Here is a 22458-nt window from a genome sequence, read left to right on the forward strand (position 1 = left end):
GGAGTAACAGTTCAGGGAAGCCAGCTGTACAGAGTAACAGTTCAGGGAAGCCAGCTGTATGGAGTAACAGTTCAGGGAAGCCAGCTGTACGAAGTAACAGTTCAGCTGTACAGAGTAACAGTTCAGGGAAGCCAGCTGTACAAAGTAACAGTTCAGGGAAACCAGCTGTACAGAGTAACAGTTCAGGGAAGCCAGCTGTACGGAGTAACAGTTCAGGGAAGCCAGCTGTACAAAGTAACAGTTCAGGGAAACCAGCTGTACAGAGTAACAGTTCAGGGAAGCCAGCTGTACGGAGTAACAGTTTAGGGAAGACAGCTGTACAGAGTAACAGTTCAGGGAAGCCAGCTGTACGGAGTAACAGTTCAGGGAAGCCAGCTGTACGGAGTAACAGTTCAGGGAAGCCAGCTGTACGGAGTAACAGTTTAGGGAAGCCAGCTGTACAGAGTAACAGTTCAGGGAAGCCAGCTGTACAGAGTAACAGTTCAGGGAAGCCAGCTGTACGGAGTAACAGTTCAGGGAAGCCAGCTGTATGGAGTAACAGTTCAGGGAAGCCAGCTGTATGGAGTAACAGTTCAGGGAAGCCAGCTGTACGGAGTAACAGTTCAGGGAAGCCAGCTGTACACAGAACAGTTTAGGGAACTTAGCTGTACACTGCAACAGTTCAGGGAAGCCAGAAAGGGAGCCAAGGTACCAGCTTGGATTGGCAAGGTAGCCAAGGGGTCAGCTTAGACTGTGGAAGGAGCCAAGGTACCAGCTGTAACAGTCAGTTTAGCCAGAATGGGCTGGGTGACCCAGGTAGTCAGAGGGTGAATTATGGGTAAAAAATTGTTCCACCATGACTAGGATTACAGTGCTGCCCTGAGAGGGGACGACCCCATGACGAAGTCAAGGGACAGGTGGGACCAAAGGTGGGATCAGATGGATAGCAAGTTCAGGAGACCTAGGGAAGTGTCAGGGGCACCAGGTTCCAGAAACACACCTGACAGGCCCCAACATGACCCAACATATCCTTGTTCATTGAAGCCCATCAAAAATGCATGTGCAGAAATTCAAAGGCTTAAATGACCTGCGATAGTAAAGGTATGACCCGAACATCTATGCTCTATCAACTGTGGGGACATGTTAAGTCCCAGGGTTTATCATGCTCCTGCTGTTGCATGGGAGCTCTATGAGGAGCAACTGCACCTGATCGCAGATCACTACAGGTGGACAGATACGATGAAAGCAGTACAGTTTGACCTGGCACTGGAGGACGAGGTGATATGAGTGCTTCTGGATGTTCCAGTGGTGGAACATTGCAATATCAAAGCCCTGAAAGCAGCCGAGGAGGGGTTCTGAGAGTGACATGATTCTGAAGCATTTAGTAAAAGAGATGACAACTGTGGGACATTTGGTCTATTGATCCTCTTAAATGAAAGGGTAGCTCCAATCAATTTAGAACCATCTGAAATGATCAGGGTCTAATACTGTTCCCGGGATGTCTAGTTCTGTTCCTGCATGTTTTGCTTTACTGACTTTCCTATTATACATAACCTACTGACTAGGAAGTTGAACAAAATGTTAAAACTTATTTGTATACTAAAGCCACAATAACTTTTAATTATATGAGTAACAAGCAACAATATTTGCTTTGTGTTAAATCTAAGAACATAGGGCTCTTTTTTTTAAATGTTGTCTCAAACAACAAAATGAAACAAGCTTAAAAGACTTAATTTTCCAGAAATGGAGGGAATTGAAGTTTCATTTTTTTTCGTCACCAAACAGGATTAACACTTATCTTTATGTCACCAGATAGAGAAAAAAACACTGTTGCTGCTTCTCACATTTATGTCCTGCTGTTATAAAATACACCTATTTCCTTACAAGTCACACTTATGTCTCTCACATTTTATCTTCGTTTTGGTTAGACTGTCACTCTATCAGATATGGTGTTAGTACCTTGCCTATAAGATACTGGCAAATACAGCTTTAACCCCTTTCATGCATAGATTATAACAACATGAATCAAGATTTTTTTCCAAAATGGTTTAGTTTTCCTTTTAGGCTAATAAAACTGATTGAACTAATTGAACTGCTTTTTTTTATTTTAAATGTAATCAATTAAGATTAATTATGTGTCCACTCAGGTGGACAGCATGCATTTGAGTTTTACTGAGAAGGATATTTTATTAACAGCCCAATAAACAGAACAATAATTTTTAGAAATAAATAAAGTAAAATACAACATTTTAACATGTACTGGACCGGCTACGAAAAAACATGAACAGTCTACTGCCCCTGTATTGGTTTGTATGTCAAATCTATTTACGATACGTTAGCAAAGCAGCCAGGGCCCAAAAGCACAAGAAATATTAAGCAGATGTACTGTTGGTATTGCTTGCATAAAGCATCTTGGCATCTGTGAGCATTTTTTGCTTCCTTGAGCTAAGGCCAGTAGCTTCCAGGCCCAAATTTCACCTCAGTGCATCTCATATTGGTACAAATGGTACAAAGAACACCTTGTGATTCTCTTCTGTGTATAATCACAGAGATGCAAAATTAAAAATATTAATTTAATACTATTACAAATATTTATATATTATAATTGTAATTTACTGCTTCAAAAAAAAAAAATATTTGAACAACACAATGATTGTATTGCTTCTTAGATGTTGCTTATTGTGCTCAAATTTTATTTACCAGCAAAGATGCCTTTTAGTAGAAGAATTATACAAAATTCCGAAGCAGATGGAGTTTCTGACATTCCGTCAGCTACTTTGGTTTACCATATGATTTGTTGCACTTGCAATTATTGGCAAATTGGAGGCGCCATACTGGGTTGTTTGGTAGCGTCCACTTAAAAGGCTGTCATGCATCAATAACAGTAAAACCTACGCACATAGAAAATAATGACTTTTAAATAGCTGTCCACTGTAGTGACCACCATGATTCCTAATAGTATTTCTAGTAAAATATTTATATTTATTATAAACAAGGTTTATAAGAAAGACTGCACAAGAAAGAAGCCCCTGCTCAACAAGTTTGTTGCTGATGACAGGCACAAAGTAAAACCAAGAGCAGTGGCATTTTACGTGATGGCAGCCTCAAAGCCCATGGAAAAGCTTTTTTAAGTGTAAACAGTACCACCCATGTTTCAGCAGCTTCTAATTAATTGCAGACCTTGGACATTTTGTAAAATGCAATAAAAACAAGAATTTGTAATTTGTTAATACAGTGCCTTGCAAAAGTATTCAGCCCCCTTGAACTTTTCAACCTTTTGCCACATTTCAGGCTTCAAACATAACGATATGAAATTGTAATTTTTTGTGAAGAATCAACAACAAGTGGGACACAATCGTGAAGTAGAACGAAATTTATTGGATATTTTAAACTTTTTTTAGAAATAAAAAACTAAAAAGTGGGGCGTGCAATATTATTCAGCCCCTTTACTTTCAGTGCAGCAAACTCACTCCAGAAGTTCAGTGAGGATCTCTGAATGATCCAATGTTGACCTAAATGACTGATGGTGATAAATAGAATCCACCTGTGTGTAATCAAGTCTCCGTATAAATGCACCTGCTCTGTGACAGTCTCAGAGTTCTGTTTAAAGCGCAGAGAGCATCATGAAGACCAAGGAACACACCAGGCAGGTCCGAGATACTGTTGTGGAGAAGTTTAAAGCCGGATTTGGATACAAAAAGATTTCCCAAGCTTTAAACATCTCAAGGAGCACTGTGCAAGCGATCATATTGAAATGGAAGGAGTATCAGACCACTGCAAATCTACCAAGACCCGGCCGTCCCTCTAAACTTTCAGCTCAAACAAGGAGAAGACTGATCAGAGATGCAGCCAAGAGGCCCATGATCACTCTGAATGAACTGCAGAGATCTACAGCTGAGGTGGGAGACTCTGTCCATAGGACACAATCAGTCGTACACTGCACAAATCTGGCCTTTATGGAAGAGTGGCAAGAAGAAAGCCATTTCTCAAAGATATCCATAAAAAGTCACCTGGGAGACACACCAAACATGTGGAAGAAGGTGCTCTGGTCAGATGAAACCAAAATCGAACTTTTTGGCCACAATGCAAAACGTTATGTTTGGCGTAAAAGCAACACAGCTCATCACCCTGAACACACCATCCCCACTGTCAAACATGGTGGTGGCAGCATCATGGTTTGGGCCTGCTTTTCTTCAGCAGGGACAGGGAAGATGGTTAAAATTGATGGGAAGATGGATGGAGCCAAATACAGGACCATTCTGGAAGAAAACCTGTTGCAGTCTGCAAAAGACCTGAGACTGGAACGGAGATTTATCTTCCAACAAGACAATGATCCAAAACATAAAGCAAAATCTACAATGGAATGGTTCACAAATAAACGTATCCAGGTGTTAGAATGGCCAAGTCAAAGTCCAGACCTGAATCCCATCGAGAATCTGTGGAAAGAGCTGAAAACTGCTGTTCACAAACGCTCTCCATCCAACCTCACTGAGCTCGAGCTGTTTTGCAAGGAAGAATGGGCAAAAATTTCTGTCTCTCGATGTGCAAAACTGATAGAGACATACCCCAAGCGACTTGCAGCTGTAATCGCAGCAAAAGGTGGCGCTACAAAGTATTAACGCAAGGGGGCTGAATAATATTGCACGCCCCACTTTTCAGTTTTTTATTTCTAAAAAAAGTTTAAAATATCCAATAAATTTCGTTCCACTTCACGATTGTGTCCCACTTGTTGTTGATTCTTCACAAAAAATTACAATTTCATATCGTTATGTTTGAAGCCTGAAATGTGGCAAAAGGTTGAAAAGTTCAAGGGGGCTGAATACTTTTGCAAGGCACTGTAATTGGGCCTTTATTCAACTGACAAAAGTACAAAGAAAAGAAACCATTTTTTACTGACCAACTTGATTGTATTCGTTTCTGGTCGGTGTCACAGTGCATCTGGTTTCCCCCAAAACACTGGGCGCATACAGTACCACATCCTGGACAGGGCTTCAGCCATTCTCCCAATCAAACAAAGCCAGTTATGTCTGTGTGCAGCCTATTAGTTATATTTTGCACATATAAACCGAGAGAGGTGAGAGAGGCACGTTTACCAATAAGTTACATTACCTTTTCTTTTAGTTACACTTTTTATTTACTTGGGAACTAATGACAATACTGATTGCTGCAGTTGTGCTCATAAAAGTGTTGCAGTGTTGCTTGATACAAGACTTCACAAAAAAGCTTCATATTTACCTAATCACGTATTATACAGTCATGTTAAACAACTAATTTATTGTCATTAGGGTGTTAGTAGGCCTGACTGTATAGAAACACTGGGTGCAAGGTAGTAATACACCATGATGCTCATTGACAATTTATTGCATGTCATCAGTTACTAAGCCATTTAACCATTCACTTAAAACTAGAAGCAATATTAAGTAGCCAATTCACATTGGCTACTGAAGGCAACCAGACCCACAGAACCTTGGTGCTTCGTGGCATCCATTATACCTGCTGCACAACTGAGCCAACTTGAAAAAAAAACACAGAACTGACTAATGCCTAGTTCACACTACATGACTAGCTTGCCAGATATCTGTATCTGAGTTGCCCAACTGGCAATGAATGCTATGTTGAACAACCAGTGAGAACACAAGATACAGGGTGAGGGGAAACGCAGGGGAGGCGTTATAAATAGGTGGGACAGGGGCATAATATAGTTTATATCAATACAGCGGCATAAACACCAGTTTTACAGTATTTCTGACCTTATCGTTCTCTACAAAACATAACACCAACACTGCATTGCAAAAAATATTTATTAACCTCCGACTATAGAACAATCCAAGCCAAATTCACTCAGATTCTTTTTTTTTTTCTTTTTTTTTTGGTCCTTGATTTCACGCTGCACATCAGCACACAAACTTTGATCACTCGCTACTTGTTGACATGCATTTTTGGACGAGGTATCATTAAACCTCTCGTCACTCTCGCGTTTGTTTTCATGACAAAACGTAGTTTGGGAGACCAGAGAAGCTCGCCTGCGATTACAGTTGGTGATGGATGGTGTAGTGTGAAACCCCCTATCGCTGATCAGTCGTGTAGTGTGAAAGCCACACCGACTTAAAAGACTCCCGATTACAAGAGATCTAGTTGTGTTGTGTGAACTGTACAGTGACCTGACGACTTGGATAGTCGCGTAGTGTGAACTTGGCATTATATGAACCTTTGCATAAATCTTGTCAGTAATGCACTACTCAGTTTACAGGCATACAATCTGTTTCCTGAAAGACATTGTGTCCACTTGCTGTCTAGCAGTAAATACAACTATTGTACTTGAACTACTGAACTGGGCAGTAGTTTTATGTTAACAGCAAAAGCTGCCCTAAGTTGAAGCTGTCTCTGTTCTGTGCTCTCAGCATTTGGGGAGAAAAGGTACAGCACAAACAAAGTACTGATGACATTTACTGATGACGCACATCACAAAACTGACAGGAAAATGTTGCACAACAAACAGGACACATAAAGAGACATTTCATGTTTTTAAAATCTTCTCTGCCTCACCAGTAGTCTTGATACAGTCATAGGACCCCTGTAACTAATGCTTTTATGGTAGGATATTTACATTTTCAGCATTTAGCAGACGCTTTTATCCAAAGCGACTTACAGTTGTGACAGTATACAGTCTAAGCAATTGAGGGTTAAGGGCCTTGCTCAAGGGCCCAACAGTTGCAACCTGGCAGAGGTGAGGCTTGAACCGGCAACCCTCTGATTACTAGTCCAGTACCTTAACCACTAGGCTAGGTACTAGTATAGTGGAACTTTTTTTTTTTAAGCAAACAGCCATGCAAAGCAATCAGTGGACCTAATGATTTTCACCAGAAGCTCCTTATACAATTATGGATTACCCCACCATACCTAAGTTGAGTTGAGAGCAGACATTGTGGGTTGAAGACCAGGGGGGTATGAAAGAACCCAATGGTCACTCTAAAAGTGCATCAAAAGAAGAACCTGCTGGACAGACAATCTCCAACATTTAATAAATCAGGGCTTTATGGTAAAGCAGTAGTGAAATACAAAGGGCAATCTTTAATCCTTCAGCTCAGACCATTAAAAAAAGGTCAGTGGCTACATGTGTGTAATAGCTTAGTAATTCGAAATGACTAAATTGGGAAAGAAATTAATAATTAATTAATCTTCCCTGGTCTGAAGAGTTGGAAACGTGTTGCAGGAATTCTATTTAGACTGAGCATATTAACACACTGTATGGTTTAGTACTGTACCCTCGGTTTAGTAATCTGTACACACGGTATAGTAATCCGTACCCTCGGTTTAGTAATCTGTATGTACGGTATAGTAATCTGTACCCTCAGTTTAGTAATCTGTATGTACGGTTTATTAATCTGTACCCTCGGTTTAGTAATCTGTACACACGGTATAGTAATCCGTACCCTCGGTTTAGTAATCTGTATGTACGGTTTAGTAATCTGTACCCTCAGTTTAGTAATCTGTACGTACGGTTTAGTAATCTGTACCCTCAGTTTAGTAATCTGTACACACGGTATAGTAATCCGTACCCTCGGTTTAGTAATCTGTATGTACGGTTTAGCAATCTGTACCCTCAGTTTAGTAATCTGTACACACGGTTTAGTAATCCGTACCCTCGGTTTAGTAATCTGTATGTACGGTTTAGTAATCTGTACCCTCAGTTTAGTAATCTGTATGTACGGTTTATTAATCTGTACCCTCGGTTTAGTAATCTGTATGTACGGTTTAGTAATCTGTACACACGGTTTAGTAATCTGTACCCTCAGTTTAGTAATCTGTACGTACGGTTTAGTAATCTGTACCCTCAGTTTAGTAATCTGTACGTATGGTTTAGTGATCCGTACCCACGGATTTGTTAATCCGTACTCATGGAATTGTAAACTGTACCCTCAGTTTAGCAAAACTGTACCCACGGATTTGTAAATCGTACTCTCAGTTTTAAAATCCAACCGCAGTCACGCCATCTGCACTAAAAGTTTTACTGTGCGTCTAAACCCTGTTTTACAGTAATACAGTTGCTTAGCATTGAAGAGAATAAATCTCTTTACGGTTTAACATACAAAACCTAGTTCTGATGCACAAAAATGTACCAAAAAGAAAAGTTACAACCTATATGTAGATCTAAAAACTTGGAAATTCAGACCTTCTCTGCTATTAATAAAATCTATGCATTTTTAAAAATCACTTTCCTACCTACTCGTTATACATCCTTCTTTGTAGATCTACATATAGGCTGTAACTTTTCTTTTTGGTACATTTTTATGCATCAGAACTAAACCGTGGGTACATTTTACAAATCCATACGTACGGATTACTAAACCATGAGTACGGATTGCTAAACCGAGGGTACAGATTACTAAACCGTGCATACAGTTTACAAATCTGTACGAACTACACTGAGGGTACAGACTTTGCTCTTCACATATTCATGAAAGGTTCACATACTTTGCCACTCACAGATTTGTAATATTAGATCATTTTCTTCAATAAATAAATAATCAATAATAAATGTAATATTTTGTCTCATTTGTTTTATTTGGTTTTCTTTATCTACTTTATCTCTTTGTCACACATTCAGGCTCATTTGTCTCTCACGGCCCCATGCTTTCACCCCTTCCTTCTGATTTGTCCCCAGATTCATGACCCACAGCTGTTCCGTATGTGTCAATTACTGTGCTGCGTATTAGGTAACCCTTGTATTCCGTCCTGTTTGTCGGCTGTTGTCGCTATTCTTAGATAACCCTGTTGTACTTTGTGATCCATGTGCTCTTGCCCTAGCTTAGTCGCTGTTCTAGCTTAGCCCCTGTTCTAGCTTAGCCCCTGTCCTAGCTTAGCCCTTATCCCTAATCTTGTCCTTATCCTTGTGTCCACTAGTGTTTCCCTGTCTTATGTTACATTGTTTCTAGTGTAAGTTCCTTTTGTTAACATTAGCCTTAGTAAGTACTTTAGCATAGGGATTAGAATTTCTATTTTGGGTTTGTTTAGCAGAGCCCTTATTACTTGTTTTTCAGTATCTAGCATTATCATTAGGTTAGCAATTTAGCACAGGGTTTTTGTTAAGCACTTTTCTTCCCTCAGTGTTTAATGTGTCAGCCTTGTTTTCTTAACCATTGTGTACTTCTTCTGTAATTATAATGCCTATTGTTTTGCTTGTTCTTGTGTTTTACTAGTATACCTTAGTTCTCCTGTCTGTGTATGCCCGGTGTTCCTTGTGTTGTCTGGTTCTTGCTTAATAAAACTATTATGTGGCTAATGTCTACGCACCTGTGTCCTGCTACCTCTCCCAGCCCTTACTCTTATTTGTAAGTATTCAGACCCTTTGCTATCTGTGATGCTCCCATCAAAAGGTGTTGACTGAGCATATTAACACACTGTATGGTTTAGTAATCTGTACCCTCGGTTTAGTAATCTGTACACACGGTATAGTAATCCGTACCCTCGGTTAAGTAATCTGTACACACGGTATAGTAATCCGTACCCTCGGTTTAGTAATCTGTATGTACGGTTTAGTAATCTGTACCCTCAGTTTAGTAATCTGTACACACGGTTTAGTAATCTGTATGTACGGTTTAGTAATCTGTACTCTCAGTTTAGTAATCTGCATGTACGGTTTATTAATCTGTACCCTCGGTTTAGTAATCTGTACACACGGTTTAGTAATCTGTACACACGGTTTAGTAATCTGTACCCTCAGTTTAGTAATCTGTACGCACGGTTTAGTAACCTGTACCCTCAGTTTAGTAATCTGTACGTATGGTTTAGTGATCCGTACCCACGGATTTGTTAATCCGTACTCATGGAATTGTAAACTGTACCCTCAGTTTAGCAAAACTGTACCCACGGATTTGTAAATCGTACTCTCAGTTTTAAAATCCAACCGCAGTCACGCCATCTGCACTAAAAGTTTTACTGTGCGTCTAAACCCTGTTTTACAGTAATACAGTTGCTTAGCATTGAAGAGAATAAATCTCTTTACGGTTTAACATACAAAACCTAGTTCTGATGCACAAAAATGTACCAAAAAGAAAAGTTACAACCTATATGTAGATCTAAAAACTTGGAAATTCAGACCTTCTCTGCTATTAATAAAATCTATGCATTTTTAAAAATCACTTTCCTACCTACTCGTTATACATCCTTCTTTGTAGATCTACATATAGGCTGTAACTTTTCTTTTTGGTACATTTTTATGCATCAGAACTAAACCGTGGGTACATTTTACAAATCCATACGTACGGATTACTAAACCATGAGTACGGATTGCTAAACCGAGGGTACAGATTACTAAACCGTGCATACAGTTTACAAATCTGTACGAACTACACTGAGGGTACAGACTTTGCTCTTCACATATTCATGAAAGGTTCACATACTTTGCCACTCACAGATTTGTAATATTAGATCATTTTCTTCAATAAATAAATAATCAATAATAAATGTAATATTTTGTCTCATTTGTTTTATTTGGTTTTCTTTATCTACTTTATCACAGATGTTAGTGATTGTTGTAGCTGAAACACATGAATTCAACAATCGGAAGGGGTGTCCAGATACTTTTGTTCCTACAGTGTATATACTGTGTATATACTGTATATAACAAGGTGGGATTATTTTTCACAGCCCTGTATCTTTATTAAAGTGAATAAGTATTCCGTCCTGTTTGTCGGCTGTTGTCGCTATCCTTAGATAACCCTGTTGTACTTTGTGATCCATGTGCTCTTGCCCTAGCTTAGTCGCTGTTCTAGCTTAGCCCCTGTCCTAACTTAGCCCTTATCCCTAATCTTGTCCTTATCCTTGTGTCCACTAGTGTTTCCCTGTCTTATGTTACATTGTTTCTAGTGTAAGTTCCTTTTGTTAACATTAGCCTTAGTAAGTACTTTAGCATAGGGATTAGAATTTCTATTTTGGGTTTGTTTAGCAGAGCCCTTATTACTTGTTTTTCAGTATCTAGCATTATCATTAGGTTAGCAATTTAGCACAGGGTTTTTGTTAAGCACTTTTCTTCCCTCAGTGTTTAATGTGTCAGCCTTGTTTTCTTAACCATTGTGTACTTCTTCTGTAATTATAATGCCTATTGTTTTGCTTGTTCTCGTGTTTTACTAGTATACCTTAGTTCTCCTGTCTGTGTATGCCCGGTGTTCCTTGTGTTGTCTGGTTCTTGCTTAATAAAACTATTATGTGGCTAATGTCTACGCACCTGTGTCCTGCTACCTCTCCCAGCCCTTACTCTTATTTGTAAGTATTCAGACCCTTTGCTATCTGTGATGCTCCCATCAAAAGGTGTTGACTGAGCATATTAACACACTGTATGGTTTAGTAATCTGTACCCTCGGTTTAGTAATCTGTACACACGGTATAGTAATCCGTACCCTCGGTTTAGTAATCTGTATGTACGGTTTAGTAATCTGTACCCTCAGTTTAGTAATCTGTATATACGGTTTATTAATCTGTACCCTCGGTTTAGTAATCTGTATGTACGGTTTAGTAATCTGTACACACGGTTTAGTAATCTGTACACACGGTTTAGTAATCTGTACCCTCAGTTTAGTAATCTGTACGTACGGTTTAGTGATCCGTACCCACGGATTTGTTAATCCGTACTCATGGAATTGTAAACTGTACCCTCAGTTTAGCAAAACTGTACCCACGGATTTGTAAATCGTACTCTCAGTTTTAAAATCCAACCGCAGTCACGCCATCTGCACTAAAAGTTTTACTGTGCGTCTAAACCCTGTTTTACAGTAATACAGTTGCTTAGCATTGAAGAGAATAAATCTCTTTACGGTTTAACATACAAAACCTAGTTCTGATGCACAAAAATGTACCAAAAAGAAAAGTTACAACCTATATGTAGATCTAAAAACTTGGAAATTCAGACCTTCTCTGCTATTAATAAAATCTATGCATTTTTAAAAATCACTTTCCTACCTACTCGTTATACATCCTTCTTTGTAGATCTACATATAGGCTGTAACTTTTCTTTTTGGTACATTTTTATGCATCAGAACTAAACCGTGGGTACATTTTACAAATCCATACGTACGGATTACTAAACCATGAGTACGGATTGCTAAACCGAGGGTACAGATTACTAAACCGTGCATACAGTTTACAAATCTGTACGTACTACACTGAGGGTACAGACTTTGCTCTTCACATATTCATGAAAGGTTCACATACTTTGCCACTCACAGATTTGTAATATTAGATCATTTTCTTCAATAAATAAATAATCAATAATAAATGTAATATTTTGTCTCATTTGTTTTATTTGGTTTTCTTTATCTACTTTATCTCTTTGTCACACATTCAGGCTCATTTGTCTCTCACGGCCCCATGCTTTCACCCCTTCCTTCTGATTTGTCCCCAGATTCATGACCCACAGCTGTTCCGTATGTGTCAATTACTGTGCTGCGTATTAGGTAACCCTTGTATTCCGTCCTGTTTGTCGGCTGTTGTCGCTATCCTTAGATAACCCTGTTGTACTTTGTGATCCATGTGCTCTTGCCCTAGCTTAGTCGCTGTTCTAGCTTAGCCCCTGTCCTAACTTAGCCCTTATCCATAATCTTGTCCTTATCCTTGTGTCCACTAGTGTTTCCCTGTCTTATGTTACATTGTTTCTAGTGTAAGTTCCTTTTGTTAACATTAGCCTTAGTAAGTACTTTAGCATAGGGATTAGAATTTCTATTTTGGGTTTGTTTAGCAGAGCCCTTATTACTTGTTTTTCAGTATCTAGCATTATCCTTAGGTTAGCAATTTAGCACAGGGTTTTTGTTAAGCACTTTTCTTCCCTCAGTGTTTAATGTGTCAGCCTTGTTTTCTTAACCATTGTGTACTTCTTCTGTAATTATAATGCCTATTGTTTTGCTTGTTCTCGTGTTTTACTAGTATACCTTAGTTCTCCTGTCTGTGTATGCCCGGTGTTCCTTGTGTTGTCTGGTTCTTGCTTAATAAAACTATTATGTGGCTAATGTCTACGCACCTGTGTCCTGCTACCTCTCCCAGCCCTTACTCTTATTTGTAAGTATTCAGACCCTTTGCTATCTGTGATGCTCCCATCAAAAGGTGCCATCTCTGGAGGTAGCTCACCAGTCCACAATGGTTACTCCATCGTGTTGGACACCACAACACTGGCATGTTCAGTTTTTGATAACATTAAAAATTAAAATCTTTGTCACACATTTGGGCTCCTTTGTGTCTTTATGTCTCAAGAAAGAATGCAGACATGTGTGCCGGCCTCGCAGATCGTGTAGGTGTCACTAAAGCAAGGGCACCATATGAAGTCAAAGCCAATGAGCCAGCAAGCAAAAGCCCAATGATAATGATATTTAAAGGGCTTTCCCAGTGTCAGTGCATTAGTGCTAATGAGGCGCAAAGACCTTCATTTGTGCCTCTATGTCCCCTGCCGACCATTAATGGCAAGGCAGATAGACATAATACTATGACCTGAGCCCCCTGCCCATCTTCATGGTAGATGGGCCTGTTACAAGTTCAACAGTTCGAGGGCTTATAATCAGTACACACCCTCCTCAACCTACACTATATTGCCAAAAGTATTCGCTCGTCTGTCTTCACACGCATGTGAACTTCAGTGACATCCCATTCTTAATCCATAGTGTTTAATATGATGTCGGCCCACCCTTTGCAGCTATAACAGCTTCAACTCTCCTGGGAAGGCTTTCCACAACGTTTATGAGTGTGTCTATGGGAATTTTTGACCATTATTCCAGAAGTGCATTTGTGAGGTCAGACACTGATGTTGGACTAGAAGTCCTGGCTCACAGTCTCCGCTCTAATTCATCCCAAAGGAGGTCTAGCATTGGGGTCAGGACTCTGTGCAGGCCAGTCAAGTTCTTCCACACCAAACTCGCTCATCCATGTCTTTATGGACCTTGCTTTGTGTACTGGTGCGCAGTCATGTTGGAACAGGAAGGGGCCATCCGAAAACTGTTGCCACAAAGTTGGGAGCATGAAATTGTTTAAAATCTCTTGGTATGCTGAAGCATTAAGAGTTCCTTTCACTGGAACTAAGTCCATTGGATTGCCAGACAGAGAAGTGTGATTCATCACTCCAGAGAACACGTCTCCACTGCTCTAGAGTCCAGTGACGGCGTGCTTTACACCACTGCATCTGACGCTTTGCATTGCTCTTGGTGAGGTAAGGCTTAGATGCAGCTGCCTGGCCATGGAAACCCATTCCATGAAGCTCTACGCACTGTTCTTGAGCTAATCTGGAGGCCACATGAAGTTTGGAGGTTTGTAGAGATTGACTCTGCAGAAACTTGGCGACCTCTGCGCACTATGCGCCTCAGCATCCGCTGACCCCGAGTTGCTGTTGTTCCCAATCGCTTCCACTTTGTTATAATACCACTGACAGTTGACTGTGGAATATTTAGTAGTGAGGAAAATTCACGACTGGACTTGTTGCACAGGTGGCATCCTATCACGGTACCACGCTGGAATTCACTGAGCTCCTGAGAGCGACCCATTCTTTCACTAATGTTTGTAGAAGCAGTCTGCATGCCTAGGTGCTTGGTTTTATACACCTGTGGCCATGGAAGTGATTGGAACACCTGAATTCAATGATTTGGATGGGTGACTGAATACGTTTGGCAATATAGTGTATCTGCAGCACTAAACACAAATCACAGCATTGTCTAGTCCAACTCTAGTCATATCCTCTTATGGCATATTCAAACATTCCCATGCTGATTATAATCAGCTCATTTTGACATTTCCTCAAGTCAAATTCCTTTGTATAGTGCTTGTTACAAATCACTCAGATTCATGTCCAGTCTCTTGCCTACTTTAGGGCTGGACTACTGCAGTTCAGTTCAGGTAGGTCTTCCCATGTATACTATCAAACTGATGCAACTAATTTTTCAGAAATTCATCCGAACACCCTTATCCAAGCTGCCGTGCTCCCTGTAGCTACCCACATTCTATTTAAAACAATAATGCTTGTCTATAAAGCTAAACACGGGTCAGCCCCAACCAACCTTAAAGCACTCAGCAATAGGGGTGGGCGATATAATACTGTTCACGATAATACCGGTATAGTTGTAAACTCGATATGATTTTTGCCATATCGCGATATTGTTAGCAAACGTGCATCACTCACTCTCAAGCGCGTAACAGTGAAATAATGGCAACCAATGAAGAGTAGTACCGGAGTTAGCACTGAGGATGAACTAGTCCCTAAAAGCGGAGCTACATCACTAGTGTTGAAGTTTTTCGGATACAGAAGGTCAGACTCCAAACAAACGACTGTAATTTGCAAAACGTGCAAAAATACTGACGACAAACGGTGGCAACATCACATTTCAGCACCTAAAGCAAAAGCACCCGCGTGAGTACGAGGATTACGGTCACTGCGTGAGTCTGAGAATGATGTGAGAACAAAAACTGTCAGTGAACGAACAGAATACACAGGTTATCATCTGAGAACGTTTAAAACACAAAAACGCTATGCGGAACGCTTTCCTTCACATATAAGCATGGAAACTGAATCACTGAGTCAGTGAGTCAAAAATGACTCTCTTCAGATGAATTATTCATTGGAATCGAATCAGAAAACTGTGCTCTTATCTGTGGTAAAGATTCATTCGTGTTGCTCACTGTGTGGGCAAACAACTCCAATTCAAGAGATTCAGATGTATGAACCAATCAGAGCTTCGAATTTAGACTTTGGGCGGAATTTCAAGCTCTCTCTTCATTGGTTGTTGTATAATTGACAGACACGCTTTTATTATGAAATGATAGCAAATCATGATCAAATATTAAACGTTCTCGGGATTTTTTGATGCTCATTTATTTGAAGTAAAACGGAGCAGAAATGTGATTGTGAGATTCTGCTGGTTTGTTTAATATAAATGTTGTCAATATGAATACAAATACAGCCATATAATAATACAAAATATAAACACTATAATTAGTCAGAATTGATCAGAACTACAGTGTTTACATTATATCGTATCATATATCACCACTTCTCAAAAGCATATGGAGATATGAGTTTTTTAGCCATATTGCCCAGCCCTACTGGAAGTGATGCTTAATTTAATGTACATTTAGTAACACTTGTACCTTAGATTTCCTGAGTGTCTGCAAAACAAAAGTGTTTTTAAAATAAACTTTTTTAAAAAGTGTTCTTACATATCGGTAGTGAATATCGTTATCGCAAAAATATCCCAAAATATCGTGATATTATTTAAAGGCCATATTGCCCACCCCTACTCAGCAATCTAAACCTTGCACTTACTACTGTTACAGATATAACTATCTAGATAAATGGAAGGTTTGTTTATCACAGGCTTACATACTGGTAAATGCTAATAATCTTTCGCAATGTATTCTCTGGTGATATTCAATGTTATTCAACCCTACTAATAATTTCCCTGGAGAACTGAGGTGGGCTGTGGATTACTCTGATGCTTCTATTAACTAACACAAAGGTAACGTCATTATAAAAAAGGGAGACATGTTTTATGATTCTATATTAAATTGTGTTTATTAATCTTTAGATAACCTGTTAGGACATTTTCATACTGTATTACATTACTTTAACCAATCAGTATAGATAAAATGTCAAGAGATAAATTACTAGTCTTATGACATAACATTAAAACCCTTACTGACCAGATAAAAATGCCCAACATGAAAAAAAGAGTATATTAGTAAGTTTTCTTTCACTTAAATTGCCTTAGTATAAATACCCTGGACAGGGTGGCAATCCATGCTCCCTTCCTCGACGTTGTCAATTATGTCTGTGCATATGCCTGGCTGATCATTAGCACAGCTAATATGTCAGTTATTAAGTCAGCAGATGATTGTCCACTTTAGCACTATGTGTCTTGGCAATCAACCACCACCATTGTATGACAGTACCACACTCAAATTCAGTAAGCTTTAGAACGACTTATTTTTTCACAACTGTTTGGCAGACTAAAGGCAGACTGCATGGTTATGTGCTTGATTTTATACACCTGTGGCAATGGGACTGAATTAAACATCTAAATTCAATTATTAAGAGTCCTAATACTTGTCCATATAGTATGTCATACACCCATCAAGGATGCAAAAATGTACAGTAACTGACATCATTAAGAGAGTGCCGTGGCATTAATTCTAAACTATGCTAAAACAAAACTTTCTCAACAGTTAGCATACAGCTTCCTAGCTCCCAGTAGAATACGACCCCTCATGAAGATGTAAATGCACTGAATGATATTCTGTCCGGTAAAATAGTGCAAATTCCAATTAAAAAAGAGTAAGTGGCGGACCTGTGCCAATCTGCTAAACACCAATATTTGTACCTGCATATTAAGTTAAAGAGGCCAAACAAACTCATTTTTCAGTAAAAAATTTAATCTTTTTTTCTTTTTAGGAGTGTCAATATTATACACCGATGAGGCATAACATTATGACCACCTTCCTACTATTGTTTTCGTCCCCCTTTTGCTGCCAAAACAGCCCTGCAACTGCGATGCACTGTGTATTCTGACACCTTTCTATCAGAACCAGCATTAACTTCTTCAGCAATTTGAGCTACAGTAGCTCGTCTGTTGGATCGGACCACACAGGCCAGCCTTCGCTCCCCACGTGCATCAATGAGCCTTGGCCGCCTATGACCCTGTCACCAGTTTACCACTGTTCCTTCCTTGGAACACTTTTGATAGATACTGACCACTGCAGACCTGGAACACCCCACAAGAGCTGCAGTTTTGGAGATGCTCTGACCCAGTCATGTAGCCATCACAATTTGGCCCTTGTCAAACTTGCTCAAATCCTTACACTTGCCCATTTTTCCTGCTTCTAACACATCAACTCTGAGGATAAAATGTTCACTGCTCCCTAATATATCCCACCCACTAACAGGTACCGGGTGATGAAGAGATAATCAGTGTTATTCACTTCGCCTGTCAGTGGTCATAATGTTATGCCTCGTCTGTGTATTTCTTTATTATATAAGAACAGCAGTTCAGCCTTCTTAATTGTGTTTTTCTTGTTATTTATAAGCATTGTCCATATTAAAGATTTGAACAAGTTAACAGCAGGCTTTGAGAATCTTCTGTTTTCAAATACAAACACCTTATCTAGAAAACCTAATAGTTTTTTTTTTTTTGTAAAACAATAGAATGTGACACCTTCAACACACTTAAAAAAGTTGGGATGGTAAAACTAAGGTTACACAAGTAATACTGTTCTGGAAGGTTTCACAGTTAGCAGTTTAATTGGTAACAGGTGAGGTCATCAAGACTGAGTATAAAAGGAGCATCCACCAAAGTCTTTATCTTTGCAAGGAAGGATGGATCATGGTTCACTACTTTGTGGCAACATTCATTAAAGAACTGATGTTGTGTAAACCTTTTGTGTATTTCAGATTGTTTATAATAATGTTAATATTGTGTTCGTAAAATACTGTTATTTGTAAGGTCTAAACCCAACAAAGAAAATAAACTAGGAATTTAACACCAGTTTAGTTAAAGTGCATAAAGCCTCTAAAGCATGTAATGTACCAAAGGAAGAAATCAAAACAGCATTGCTAAATGAAAGGAACAGCACTAAAGGATTTAAGATGTATTTTTTCTTATGTAAACTGTTAACTAATGGTTAATGAAAACTAATTAGCAAATAATCTAAAAACAAGTAATGTTAGTGACAAATAAGAACATAAGCTACAACGTTTGGAAACTTGAATGAAGCATTGTGAAGATGTTCTTAACTGACCATAGCGACTGCTGTATACAGGGTGTCCATAAAGTCTGGACACATAGGCAAAATGCATATTTTCAACAACATTTTATTTAATTACAATATTAATCAATAACATCTGCAATGTGTTTTCCATTATTTGTGATGCACTATGTACACTAATCAGCCATAACATCAAAACCACCTCCTTGTTTCTACACTCACTGTCCATTTTATCAGCTCCACTTACCACATAGAAGCACTTTGTAGTTCTACAATTACTGACTGTAGTCCATCTGTTTCTCTACATACTTTTAGCCTGCTTTGACCCTGTTCTTCAATGGTCAGGACCCCCACAGGACCACCACAGAGCAGGTATTATTTAGGTGGTGGTTCATTCTCAACACTGCAGTGACACTAACATGGTGGTGGTGTGTTAGTGTGTGTTGTGCTGGTATGAGTGGATCAGACACAGCAGCGCTGCTGGAGTTTTTAAATACTGTGTCCACTCACTGTCCACTCTATTAGACACTCCTACCTAGTTGGTCCACCTTGTAAATGTAAAGTCAGAGATGATCGCTCGTCTATTGCTCCTGTTTGAGTTGGTCATCTTCTAGACCTTCATCAGTGGTCACAGGACGCTGCCCATGGGGCGCTGTTGGCTGGATATATTTGGTTGGTGGACTATTCTCAGTCCAGTAGTGACAGTGAGGTGTTTAAAAACTCCATCAGCATTTCTGTCTTATCGACTCACACCAGCATAACACACACTAACACACCACCACCATGTCAGTGTCACTGCAGTGCTAAGAATGATCCACCACCCAAATAATGTAGTGGTCCTGGGAGAGTCCTGCAGCATGAAAGGGGGCTAACAAAGCATGCAGAGAAACAGGTGGACTAGTCAGTAATTGTAGAACTACAAAGTGCTTCTATATGGTAAATGAAGCTGATAAAATGGACAATGTGTGTACAAACAAGGAGGTGTATGTGTGTGTGTGCATTTTAGTAAACATATAGTTAGTTAGTGATATATCCTGTGTCCAGACTTTAGGGACACCCTGTATAAAAGGGGATGGGAGGAACTGGACGGTTATATAAATAGGTTACTTAAACACATTTTTGCTAGTTTGTTTTTTAAATGTTGTATATAATATTTAATAATTATGCATCGTAACAACAGCAGAACTACACAGTTGATATACAGCAGTGTTGAGCTTGTGTTAAAACCATTTAATCATGTAACTACAGTGTGTCTGTGGGTTAAACTGAAATAAAGAAATACATATTATATGCTTATGCTGAACCAAAACACCAAACGTAGACTAAATTATCTTATTATTTCTGTTAATTATATGTATTATTAAATATGAACTATTTAAATATAAAGTTTTAATAGTTTTTAAACACTTCAAAAAGCTTAATTGAATACTATGGTTATTAAACATTATTCTGGTTTAGAAACAATAACCCACCCGACCCGTTGTCTTCTATAAACAATAAACCACAGATATAAAAAGTGCGCATAATAGAAAGCTTTCCACACAGACACTTACCTACAGGTCCTCCAGCATGTGCAATATTTTACAGTCTTCCAAACCGACTTTACACATTCTATAGATTTGATCCTATTTTAATAACTTCCCCGAAATTTACCTTTAAAGCTTTATTAGGGTTTTGATGTTGTGCACCCTGTTAAAGATCCAGTAGAAGGTTTCGGAAATTCGTGCTGATCAATTCTGCACCCGAACCTCAGTAGTGCAGCGTTCATTTACAGCAGTGCATGAGCGCCACTTCAGAATAGAATGTAACTCAGCCCATTGAATATTACTGCTGCGAAGTGATTGGTTATGACTCAGTCATAGCGACATCCGTGTGAACGAAGTCATTTTGTGCTGCCTTCAAGTCCTCCTCGGAAGTTCGTAATTACGACATGATATGCGTTAAAGTGGTTTTTGGTCTGGTAAAAATGGACGTCATGACAAAACTCCTTTCGTTTATGCTTTTATTAACATATAAAGATGTGTGAAAACATTTAACCTGGATAACAATTTATTGAATTATGTTACCAGTATAAAATTTGCTTATGCAAATATCCCACACTTTAATAGCTTGATGAGACTAGAATGTAGCTTGTTTGATCTAAAAAACGATAAAAATATTGTAAAAGAGAGATTTACACCTGCACATGTGATTTTGTTGAGGGTGAGCTGGATTGAGCAGGCCTCGTCAAGATACAGGGCAGCAGAACCTTGAGGTTGATATAACACCTCTGTCACCGGAATGGTGTGAGCTAAATCCCAGTCCACTTGTTTGCTGCATCTACAAACACTGTGCAATACAGCAGAAAAACTGTCAGTTACACAGAAGCCAAAAAAGCATATTTATATGTAATGCAGCTTGTTAGCTAATCGATTGAATATACCAAAACAGGTGGATGAATGTACGTAAACAACACAAATACATCTGTGCACAAAATATCTGCTCATGAGGCAACACTTTTTGGGTTCTTCTGATCAGCTTTGTTGCTATTCTTCATCAGAACAAGTGCACGTTGTGTACAAAATGTATACAAGCTTGAACTTTACATTTAACATGCAAAACTGCCACTAATAAGCTCAAAACTTTTAGCGTTTACTGTAGGGGCAGCATCCATACCGGCAGTCGCCATGACGTTTTGTTAATGACACGTCCCCACATCGGAAACTCGGGGCTCATCGAAAAAATCCGAGTTTTCCACTGGTAAATACGACATTGAGTTGCCGTTCATGTGCCCTCCTCTCGTAAATACGATATTTCCGACACGACTTGAAGGCAGCATTAGTCTTGCATATTCAATTGGAATGGTTCATTATTATTATTGTAAATAGATTTAGTAATTTGTTAATTTGTAAATTTTGATTTAACTAACAAAAGTAGAAGGAAAAGATTTATAATGTTTTCACTGATCAACTTAATTGTATTTTATTACATAGAAACACATTTGGAATTTGATGCCTGCAACACACTTTAAAAGAGAAGTCAGGAGAAAGGCAAAATAATAGTGAAAAGTTTATAGAAAGTTCATGTTGCTGCGTTCCACAGCAGGTGAACTGGTAACAAGTGAGGGAATCAATTAAGGAGGATCCACCAAAGGACTGATCTTTACAAGCAATGATGGTTCATGGAAAGAATTTAGAAAATAATTGTGTATGAGTTCAAAAAGAACATTTCACAACGCAAGATTGCAAGAAGTAATTTAGTCTTTTACCTTCTACTGTTCATAATTTTGTGAAAAGAATTAGGGAATATGAAGAGATCTTAGTCCATGTAGGGCAAACCTGGAAACCACTGAATGTGCGTGACTTTTGAGCTCTCAGACGGCATTGCTGCTTCAGCAATGCGCTTGGGAGTACTTCAGAAAACCAGTGTCAACAGTCCACCACTGCACCAAGAATCTCTATTGTGCCGCTCAGGTGGCGCAGCGGTAAAGTACGCTAGCACACCAGAGTTGGGGTGGAAGAGTGGGCAAAGATTGCCAAGTCAAGATGTACATTAACATTTTCTGCATTTAGCAGATGCTCTTATCCAGAGCGACTTACAGAAGAAGTTCTATAGTAAACATTAGATTACTCTAGTTTAAGTAGACAACAGTCCAAGAACACAAATCTGCTGAAACCCTGTTAAAACCAAAGTTTTTTTTTTTTTTTTTTTTTTTTTTTTTAAAGAAATGAATAAGAGTGTTAGTAAGTAAGTATATGTCAGCTTAAGTGCTTA

The 22458-nt window shown here is 39.0% G+C and overlaps 1 protein-coding gene across 1 annotated transcript in view; it reads right to left on the bottom strand.

Annotated features, from left to right (window-relative positions):
* opn5 (opsin 5) overlaps positions 1 to 20341 on the bottom strand; it is a 37621-nt gene extending 17280 nt beyond the window's left edge. Inside the window, exon 1 of the mRNA XM_063001231.1 lies at positions 20259 to 20341. The gene's annotated coding sequence lies outside the window, so the exon portion shown is untranslated. The remainder of the gene's footprint in view (positions 1 to 20258) is intronic.
* Positions 20342 to 22458: the final 2117 nt, after the last annotated feature.

The sequence above is a fragment of the Trichomycterus rosablanca genome, chromosome 9 (genome assembly GCF_030014385.1).
Source record: "Trichomycterus rosablanca isolate fTriRos1 chromosome 9, fTriRos1.hap1, whole genome shotgun sequence".
In the NCBI taxonomy this organism is placed as follows: Eukaryota; Metazoa; Chordata; class Actinopteri; order Siluriformes; family Trichomycteridae; genus Trichomycterus; species Trichomycterus rosablanca.